Genomic DNA, 10,830 nt, shown 5'->3' on the forward strand with positions numbered 1-10,830 from the left:
AAGGGAATAAAATGTTTTCTCATATTTCCAAGAATTATTGACATCAATTCTTCACGGCCATCTTCATCTGGTTGGGTAAAGCATATGTGCGCTACTGTGCTGAGCAACACATTTACACCATTAAGGACACCCAATTTCTGCCCGGGTGTTAATGACGTTGGATTAGTAAACAATGGAGCAAATCAGACAATTCAAACATGCACAAACCTCAAACAACATAAGCAGGGCGGTGGCAACATGTTGCATTGTCAGCTCAGGGCGGCAATATTGATCTAATTTGGTGACGGCGTACAAATAAATCAAATCTCAGTGTTGTTTGCTATCATCGCTAATTGATGGCTTTGGATCGGTATTCACTGTTACGCTCGATTACGACCACAAACACGCAATTGGACACTCCAGCAGTTGGAAGTCCAACAGCTTGAACTGTAGCTAGGTAAATTGTAATTAGTGTGGAATAACAGTTGTTGAGTAAATGTGCAACATGAAAAGGAATTAATATTAATAAATTGTTCACTTTTCAAACTTATGCACATAACGAGGGCAAAATGAACCATATCTGAGTATTTCATTCTTAGTTTGTTATGTCCAGAAGTCAGTGAGCAATATTGATTTAAGCTTGTTTCTGCTTCAAGTTTCATGGTATTGATCTTGCGTATTTTTATTTACTTTAGACTTGTCTACGTTACACTTTTCTATTTTCGCAGATGTCGATGCCTATGTATACATAAGGTGCAATATGAAATCAAGGCCAAACCAATCCGCCAAACCATCGGCACTTGTACCTCGATCGATGCTGGCCGCGCATCCGAATGTCGGCGTCTTGAATGCAATCCCCTCAATTGCTATACACAGCATCCCCCCTACAAACATCCTCTCGTCCGGGTAGAATGGTGCAATCGTTCGCTCACTGACACGCTCTGATTACGGCATCAATTCTTCCCTGTCATTAGCTTTCTATCGGGTGCCATTCGAGAATGAAATCATCCGCACTAGACGAATACCGATTTCATTATTCAATTAGTGCCTTCAATTTATTGGCAAAACTCTTCCAACCCCGGCACAGAGTTGTGTTTTATCGTTCCTCATCGGGCATGTGACTAGCAATCCCCTCAATGTTCTATGTTTGATTTGAAGCCCACGATGACCCTCAGGAATATAACGCAGCGACCTCGTGGAACGGCACACTCTCCCGCTTGCGGTTCGGTGTCACATTGCGCTCCGACACGATCCTCACCGCAAAACCAGCGAGGAGAAGTCTTTCCTGAAAACAGAAAATACTGGGTTTCGTACGATCTGCATTTTGTAGCTGGTTCGATTTTTCTACCACTTTTTCCAACACGGTATCCATTCGTACGTGAACGTTCATTGCCAACGGCGACGATCTACATAGCACTACCGGAAAACCGATTGCGAATTTCACTTCCCGATTCAATGTCTGTGTTTCCCCTCCCCCCCCCCCCCCCCCGTGGCCGTCTGTTTCTACCGCCACAGGGTTTCTCCCATCTGTCCGTGACTTCAGAGTGGTGCTAAAACGATACAAGCGGTACGAGCGGACGGTGTGGTGGTATTAGTTCTTGTTTGCATAAGCAATCCCATTTTCGGGCCAGCCCTTTCGTGCTAGTGTGACAAGCAAGCACAGCTGAACGGGTTGTCCTTGTTATAGAGCGCATCTTCACTGAGCGCTCGAAAAACACATGGAATCATGGAATCGGGTTCATACCTCATAAGAGCATACTGACGCACTCATGCCGGCAATCTCGTACCATTATGTGCTACTCCGCTTGTTCCCTTGTTTTTCCCCACCGTGACGTTGTACCGTAGCTGATTCAATTATCCTTGGACACTTCTCAAGAAGGCAGACCGTTGCTAGAAAAGCATAAAGCGGAACACAGAGCAACTGAAACAGCTCTCACACAGTCGTCTGTCGGAGTGGGTGGGAAATCAATTAAAGTATTCTTCCTTCTGCTTTTATTAGCTGCTTTCTGGCGTTGGGTTTTGTTTCCTACAGCTTTCTGCCATTTGTTCGCACATGTAAACAAGAAATGTGTTCTCGTAGCTACCACAACAAACCGTTAAATGATACTTTGGTAGTGCACAATGCGATTGTTTCGCAATATGGCAACCATATATCGTAGTGTATATGTATAGTCTCTGTTCGGTTATCTGTTTCGCCTAATGATATGTGTAATATGTATCCTGTGCTAATACTACGCTTCTTTCAGATCAAGTTTGAGTTGCGATATTACCCTGTGCTTATATTTTCCGTACAAAAAGCAACATGAGAAAAACATGTCAATTATCCGATTGTTTTGAGATTGTTTTGCTACGTACATGTTTAGTTTTATGATATTGATATTGCGTTTTTCTCTTGCATGTTATAATAAAACCTACATGGAAGTGACGTAAATAGCATGTCTAGACATTGATTTAAACATATTTGAAACTGTTTAAATTTATATATTAAAAACAAAATTACGAATATGACCGAGTGGATAAATAAATAGAATCAATTCTTCGTATACCAAATAATCCATCATATGAGTTTAATGAAATATTACCGCTTCGCTTGTGCGATAGTTATATGTGAATGAAAAGAATCCAATTATAGCAAACGAACCGTTCAGCACTAACGAAGTGAGATGGCTGAGGTGAAACAAGAAGAGGCCTCGGAATACGAAAAATACGAAGAGCAGGCAAGAAAGGTTAACACCATTCTCTACCTAAAGTGGTCAGCTACGGGGTTGCCATGGCTAAGTAACAAAAAGCATCTCAAGGGCTAGAGAGTATGTCTTTCATGCTATCCATTTTCATCTTATCACCCTTTTGACACATAGGTACTGTGTACGTACTGGTCCCGTCCCGTGTCTGACGAATGGGAATCTCATGTTACCGCGTAAGGGAATTATTGGGAATCAGAGCAATTACTCTCATAGCAGTATACTAACGTTTTAAGGAGAAAAGAATAATGAACATTAGTGATTTGTAATAAGCAATGACATTCTGTTGGTTGGTGTTGGTGCAAATAAGTACATGTTGCCGTTGTACTGAGCTTAAAACACATATTGAACGGCAAAATAATTGTTAACCTGTAAAGGTAAACTGGATGCAGCCATTGAATTTACTATAGATTCAGCAATAATTTGCTATAAACAGCAAATTCATCAGCAAAATTCGAATCCTTCCCCATTCAAAACATTGGAAGAATTATTGCGAAACACATCATAATAGAACTAACAACCAAAATCATTGAAATGTCGACATGCAAAAAAATCCGTTTCACCATTCAAAGTGCAATTTATCAGCCCGGTAAAGTAAACAATTTTGAAAAGGATAATGAATTTATTTTCATGTTGGCCATATGAATTTAATTTGTCCTTATATTCACATTAGCTGAAAATGAGAAACATCATTTGTCTCATACAAGTCATGCATTCATGCAGAGCCAAGCCATAGAGATGATGTTTGTCAGCGTATGAGGAAACAACACCAAATGCCTTCATTAAGTTCAGAACGCATTCGGTTAACTCAGGATTGGTTTTATCTTATACTACTAAATCCCTTTTTCTTCACATCAGTTACTCTCTACCTTGTTTAGTGGTTAGGTCTGCCATATACTCCGTTATAACTTCTCAACATTATTATTTTCAATTACCAATCCTTAACTATACGCCTAAGCTTAAACTATTGATCTAATCCCAAACTGATGAGTAGCTTCTGAACTGTATTAGCTGTATCTTCTTCGGACTAAATCTACTTGATATTGGATGCTTACAACTTGCGCAAAGGAATGACTTTCCGCCCTAGACAGATAAACGTTGTCAACTCCGGCATTTTGTTCCAGATGAACGATCTATTATGGTTGATAACCAATCAAAATAAACACAAACATCCAAAACTTGTTGTGATTTAAGATAAGATTACAAAATAACTTCCAAAAACAAAGAGCTCATTTTAGCACCAAAAAACCTTTGGGAGGAACAGTGGGCGCGGGAACTTCAAGAAATCAGAGTGCTTCAAATACCTGGCAGGAAGTTTCACTAGAAGACACCAGATCACCGAAAAAACTTTACACCTAAGGTAATCTGCTGTAAAAAAGGAAGAAGATATTACTAGGTGCCAGGGGTTCTCGCGATGGATTCAATATTTTAAAGAATTATTAAACGATCAGTTCAAACAGCATCTAGAGATTCCGCTAGCAGCACTGTTGCGGCCACGTAGCATTTACGAAATCCAAAAACCAACGGCTGAAGAATATTAAGGCATCAGGTATCGAAGAAATACTAATTGAACTGATCAAGAATGGAGGTGCAGCATTAGATCTTCGAACTTCATCAAATTATTACTGAGGTATGGGATATTGAACTAATGTTTTGTGATTGGAATCTTGGCATCATCTACCCCAGCTAGAAGAAGGGAGATAAGGTAGAGTGTAGCAATTACCTGAGTATTATGGTGTTGAATACCGCCTACAAAATATTTATCTAATATTATAAGATTGACTTATTCGATTTATTAAGGAAGGAGGATTCCAAAACGTAAAATCAACCACTGATCAGATCTCCACCATGTGGCAGATTTTAGAGAAGATGGCGAAAAAACAGCTCCACTCCTTCCATCTCTTTATAAATTTCAAGGCCTCATATGACAGCACAGACAGACTTAAATCATACGAAGCCATGAGCTCTTCTGGAACCCGGCAGAGCTTACCAGACTTATACGAATGACATTGACCAACGTCACATGGTGGATGTGATGGTTGGAGGAAAAATTCTCAGGACCCTTTGAACCACTACTGCCTGCGCTGAAGAGATGGGCAAGCCTCTCTATTCTTCCACTTAGTGCTAAAGAGAGGCATCTTCGACTCAGACGTGGAAACTTTGAGGACCACTCGGCAGAAAACCTCGCGTTGGAAATAAACGAAGCAAAACCAAATTAATGGTGGCATCACCAGCGGTCCTGCTAACAAATCCTGACTTATGTACAAATGAAGGTGATCGATTTTTTTAAGTCTTTCATCTATCTTGAGTTGAAGGTCAGCACCGACAACAATGTTAAGGTTCAGAGCGGATTAGATGACTCCTGCAGCACTTCTGCTGATCATAGCTGCTTTGCTTTGACCAGCCTTCGATTTATAGCAAGCCGAAGGAGCTGGTTTGGTTGAAGATCAACGTGTTACTGAAAACCATTAATCCGCTGACTTATCAGCTAGCCTAATGGAACCTTATTGGAAAAACCTTAAACGGATGATCTACCACAATAACTTTTAGATCAATTTTGGGATTGGTTGCTCCGAAGAAATTCCTAATTATTAAAAGGATGTAGAGCCGCGTTAGTAAGTAAGTAAGCGAAAAAACAAACGAATAAAAATATATAGGTATTAAGTTGGTTGTTGAAATGTGGTCCAATTAAGATTGTCGGTTACTAAACATACACTGGTGAGTGTCCAAGTAAAGTTGTTTATATTTGGCGTAAAGGTTATAAGTCTTACTTTCAGGAGACTTTTGCCTCTAAATAGCCTCAGTGCTTACATAAGAGTCTATTATGTTACCAAACGGGTACATTTTTACCAAATAAAGCGCAAATGAATAAGTAATAGCGTATACCTTCCAAAACTAGCTAAGATAGTCGCAATTTCTTGGCAATTGTGCTATGCCGCACGACCCGTATAACACGAAAAACCACTTCTTCTGACTCGCACCGAACAGGCCTTGGCCATCACACCGGTTCGAGCTTACCAGGCTACAGTTACTAAGTTATCGTTAATTTTATGATGATTTTTACTGTTATTTTTATGTGCTTCCAAAACTGCCACCCTCGTCTCGTTTGCTTCGGTTCGTTACGAATCTTCCCCGCACACATACGCCACGGTTCATTTGGCCGTGCAGTTGAGGCACGGAAAAAAGCGTCGACTCCGATGTACGGAGATGGAAAATCTAACGTTAGCAATCTGAAAATAAAAGCAAAAACTCACCAGCACGATATGATACCCTTAACGATCATTTCCGCTGTGGGGGCGCTACGTTGACGATGCCTCGGTGAGTGCTTAGCGAAGCAACTGGAGCGTTGAGGTGAGACTAAAATCACCTCGATGGATGGATTTGAGAGAGGTTTTCGGGTCCATTTTTATGCCAACCCAATCCACCGAACATTATCTTAATCGACCGTAAAGCTTTCGCATACCATTCTGAATCTGTCAGCATGTCTGACGTTCGGCCGGTAACTATGTGGACGTTAACTATCGAGAGCATTCCCGAAAGCTAGGGCGTCGCGTAGAATATTGTTTCTGGTGCTTTGCTGCTTGTTTAAATACCCTTAGGAGTTGATTGCATAAGACAGTCCTATGCCATGCCAACACATATGGCGTTTAGCCATATGAGTTGGTATAGTTAACATTGATTACTATTCGAAGTATTTGAAAAATGTAATCAAGTGCCTAACTGTCATCGTTACATTCCAGCCTTTCGTTAAATTTTATTTTTATTAAGCTTGAACTCCAAGATCGAATAATCGAGCACTATTTAGAAACGAAAATTATGTACAATTTCTTGGAAATGTGTATCGTCTGACGAAAGAAAGTTGTATGTTATACAAATAGTCTTATTTCAACATTTCCAACAATATTGCTACACAATATGCTATGCTGTTGAGCGTTTTTGGTACGCCATTTTTCCAAACGCTTTTCACACGGCCTGAATATTTTCCGTACAATTGAGTTAGCTGTTTCCCCAAACTTCATCGAAAACTTTTCTTTGCGTAGTCACAATTTGTCGAAGTAGCGTGGCAGACAAAAGCTCGAGCATAGCAAAGCGACGGTACGGAGGAATGTGCGGAATCACATACGGGTAACTTTGACTAAACGTGACCATGGAGAGCATGACCGTTCAATGACAGTGGCTGGTAGGACCTTACAGCCCATGTTTGCTTCTGTCGTACGTACTTGCCGTTAACTAGCGTGTCAACAGAAAAGTTCTACTGCTTATTCTCGGTCGGAGGTGGTAAAGGCCAAACAGTACACACGCACAAACTACACAAATTCGAAGAAGGAAGTAAGTTGTACCATTCGATGGATCGGTTCTGTGTGGTTACCGTTTGGTAGATTTTATGGAAGGCAGCACAGCAAGGCAGCGACTGATTCGTTATATTTTGTGGCTATACGGTTCTTTTCATTCTTCCGAATCGAATGTATGCGGGCGCTGTTAGTACCAGTTCGACCGTCAGTCACAGGTAAACGCATGGCTGATGTAGTGAAAGTTTCTTCTGCTCACTATGACGAGTTTGCGAAGAAATTTTGTGCCACAATTAAGATTCAGTGCGAACCGTTCACAACGGCAGGTGAGACAACTTTACAGCGAATGGCAAATTCTGCTTCTTCACGCAGCACTCTCGACTAACTAACTTTAGGCCAATTTTCATTCCTTCTGCAAACAAAAATACATTACCTAAGAATGAAGTGTAAAGTGGATGGAACATAATTTCGTTGAAGTTACCGTTCACAACTATCGTTTCGGAGAGATCGAGTTATGCAGAGTAAGTTTGGGGAACTAGAGAGAGAGAGAAAGAGAGAAAAAAAATGTTGCGAGAAAGCTACATGCAATGGAGGCAGAAAAGTTTAGATACGATAAATTAAACTTTGACAGAATTTTTGTCGATGGAGTTCGATGTCCGATTTACGGCACCGAGGTTTTGTGCTAGTTTTCAAGTTTACAAGAGATATTTCTTACGTTACTTGGAATTTATGTGAATAATTATTGGCTGACAAGAATTATGTTGAAAGATGTTGATTTTACAGGGTTTTTCTATTCAGTTTAGACTAGCCGCACACTTTTTCCTATTCGGCGCACTTGATTATTAGCAAGTAGCATGTTTGTTTGCCTACCTGCGTCAAAAATCAAGTGCGCAGAGCAGGAAAAAGTGTGCGGCTAGTCTAAACTGAATAGAAAAACCCTGTATTATATAGATATTGGCAAATACTAATCACACCGTTGTCTGCAGAGTTTATGAAATCTTTTTTAAATGAAAGATAATTTCAATTTCAATTTCAATATATTATAATATGTCTGCCGTAAGGCTACACATAGAATAGTTAAAATATTATATCTTAAACCATAATATATACCTAAAATCTAAACTAAAATTAAAACTCAGACAAAAAGGAAGTTCATTCTTTATGACGTTCTTATCAATACATAACTTCCTTCCTTTACAGCTGACTAGACGTTCTTTTAAATAATCTATTCATGATCAAAACAAACATACAAATTCTTAGTTTACTGTTTTTAATTTTCCCATATATTCTTGCAAATATATTTTTAATAATATTGTAATGAGTAATAGCACGAATTTACTAATGAATCTTACACTATCTCCAAGCACAATACTTCAGCAGTCACGCAAGCCTGATAGATCCGTGCTGATTACGCAATAAAGGATGCGATAACCATTATGGAAAGCTTTTCCTTAACAGTAAGCTAGAATGCAATAGCACAACCTTACCTGATGGAACAAAACCGTTCATCGGCTGATGATGGAAGTTCGGTCAGAGAACGTTGCCCTGTCGAGGTCATGTTTGCTGGAAACCAATGCGATCGTTAGTATTCCCTAATCACCCCATATGCTCGGAGGTGGGTATTGAAGGTGAGTGAGAAAGCTTGTTTTCGGATAAAAGCATACCCCGATATCTGACCTACGGTGAATCGATATCAACGATATTCGAACCATGGAAAGATCTGTTTGTTATAAACTTTGACGCTTAAAATGCGAGGGCGTTGGTTAGATACAGCAAGAGTTTGAGTTTGGTTACGAAAATAAACTCGATGTGAGAGAAGTACGGCACGAGCTGGCTAATTATTGTAACGAGTTTAGTTTTTTATCTTCAGATGTTATATAGCCTTTAAAATTATTAACACACTACTAAATCAACCTTTTTTCTGTAGGTTTTGTAGCAGTTATTCCCGAGTTTCAATATATACCTAGTAATATTTGTGTTTACTCTTATTAATATTAAATCAGTCATGAAGTCATGGCAGTCAGGAAAAAAATATTGTACATATATTATGAAAGTAATATAATGGCAAATCAAAACATTCGTATATAAAAAGCAATCGTACATTATTTTGGCTTTACTGCAAACGTGTCATTTCTATGAGACACACTAAATTGAGCCATACATACATATGTCGCGTGATTTTTCTACGTCGCGAAAAACACATGTGTGCCCCATTCGTTTGGAGCATGCCTTTTGCTTTGTGTAATAAATGAAAAGCACAAATTTGACAGCTTTGTACGTATGTTATGCTTCTTAATGTGAAATCATAATGCGAAATCGTTATGCGATGACATTTGAACGCATACTGAATTCCATGTCCCGGTGAGCCAAACCACCAGCAAACAGCAGTTATGAAACATCATGGTCCATCGTTCGTACGTTCGTTTCTTTTGATAAGTTTTCTCCCGTTTCGTTTATGTTCTTTAAATGTCATCGTACCGTTCGATATGAGGCATACCAAATACGAGAGACTGGGGGGTGATTCTATTGCCGCCGGTTCGTAACGATGATTTATGAAATCATTTTACATAATTTATGACATGCCGTTTAATTTGATTGGAACAAATTTATTTTCATGACAAACGAACAGCTTTATATGTTGTCCGAACAGACGCGAGAATGGCAGCTTTTGCATAATACTTTACAAAAGATACAGTAACATAAACATCAAATATTCATTTTGAAATATTTCTGTTGTTTATGGTTGTGATACGATTTGTGTAAAGCTTGCTTCATACCAAAAATGTGATACCAAATGAATGTAAAAGTACTTTAACTTGCAGATTTCATCGTTACTTTCAACGGGACTTTCTATCTGCTTTAAGAAATGTCCCACTTTTGACTGATATTACATTGTATAATCCATGACGGTTTAGTATTATCTTTATTATTGTATCTCAATTATTAATTTTAAAGCTTTATGAAAAAAAAAATATTGTTTCAACTCAAGTTAAGATATTTCAAGTCTGCAGACATATTTTTAAGCACACAACTACAATATAAATATTCAAAAAATGTACGTTTCACCTGTTGTTAGCTGAAATAGCCCGCCTCATGCAATTCCTGAGTAAGTTTTGTTATTGAAAGGTATGCCATATATGTGTGAATGTGTGCCACACGCACAAGAGCATTAAATTTATGCGTAACACACTGTACAGGAATGGAAGCATGGTTGCTTCCTGTCCATTGCACGTTCTATGTGGCTCACATATGTTGCACCCGGAAGCATCAGGTTACGGATTGTGACTTACACATGTTTTAGAGTCATGCATTTGCTAGAATCTGAATCTGGCTGAATTTTGGGTTTGGGATCCGTTCCTAGTAGCTGTAGATGATCCTTTGAGGATTGTTGTCCTTTGAAAGGCCGTAGATTGCAATTCCGTTCAAGCAGAAACAAACTTGCTACGTATGTGGTGGAGCATAGCGATTGTCTAGCATAAATCTTCCAGTAGCTAGGAAATCTATTAACTCACCAGGACAATCTCTGTTATGCACATCTTATAGAAGCTATTCCAAACCATAGATGACCTGAAATCAGTTTTCACGTTCTGCTCGAGTTTGTTATAATTGAAAGTAAATGTAGCATGAACAGGGGTTCACAAATAAGTAAAGTTCTTACATTTCTCAGTATTATATAGTACGAATTAAACAGTACCAGATCTTAATACAGCCAGGCAGCAGATAGATGATCTGTGAACTAATGTATTGTTGATACTTGATTTATACGTTTTACTAACAATATATTCTATTCAAAGAAAAAACCTTTAAAATATTTTTGACAG

General features: G+C 38.9%; 1 long non-coding RNA gene across 1 annotated transcript in view; it reads left to right on the top strand.

Annotated features, from left to right (window-relative positions):
* The window catches only part of LOC125769928 (uncharacterized), a 141,387-nt gene that overhangs the window by 35,934 nt on the left and 94,623 nt on the right, over positions 1-10,830 (top strand). The window lies entirely within an intron of this gene.

Source organism: Anopheles funestus, chromosome 3RL (assembly GCF_943734845.2).
Source record: "Anopheles funestus chromosome 3RL, idAnoFuneDA-416_04, whole genome shotgun sequence".
Taxonomy (NCBI): Eukaryota; Metazoa; Arthropoda; class Insecta; order Diptera; family Culicidae; genus Anopheles; species Anopheles funestus.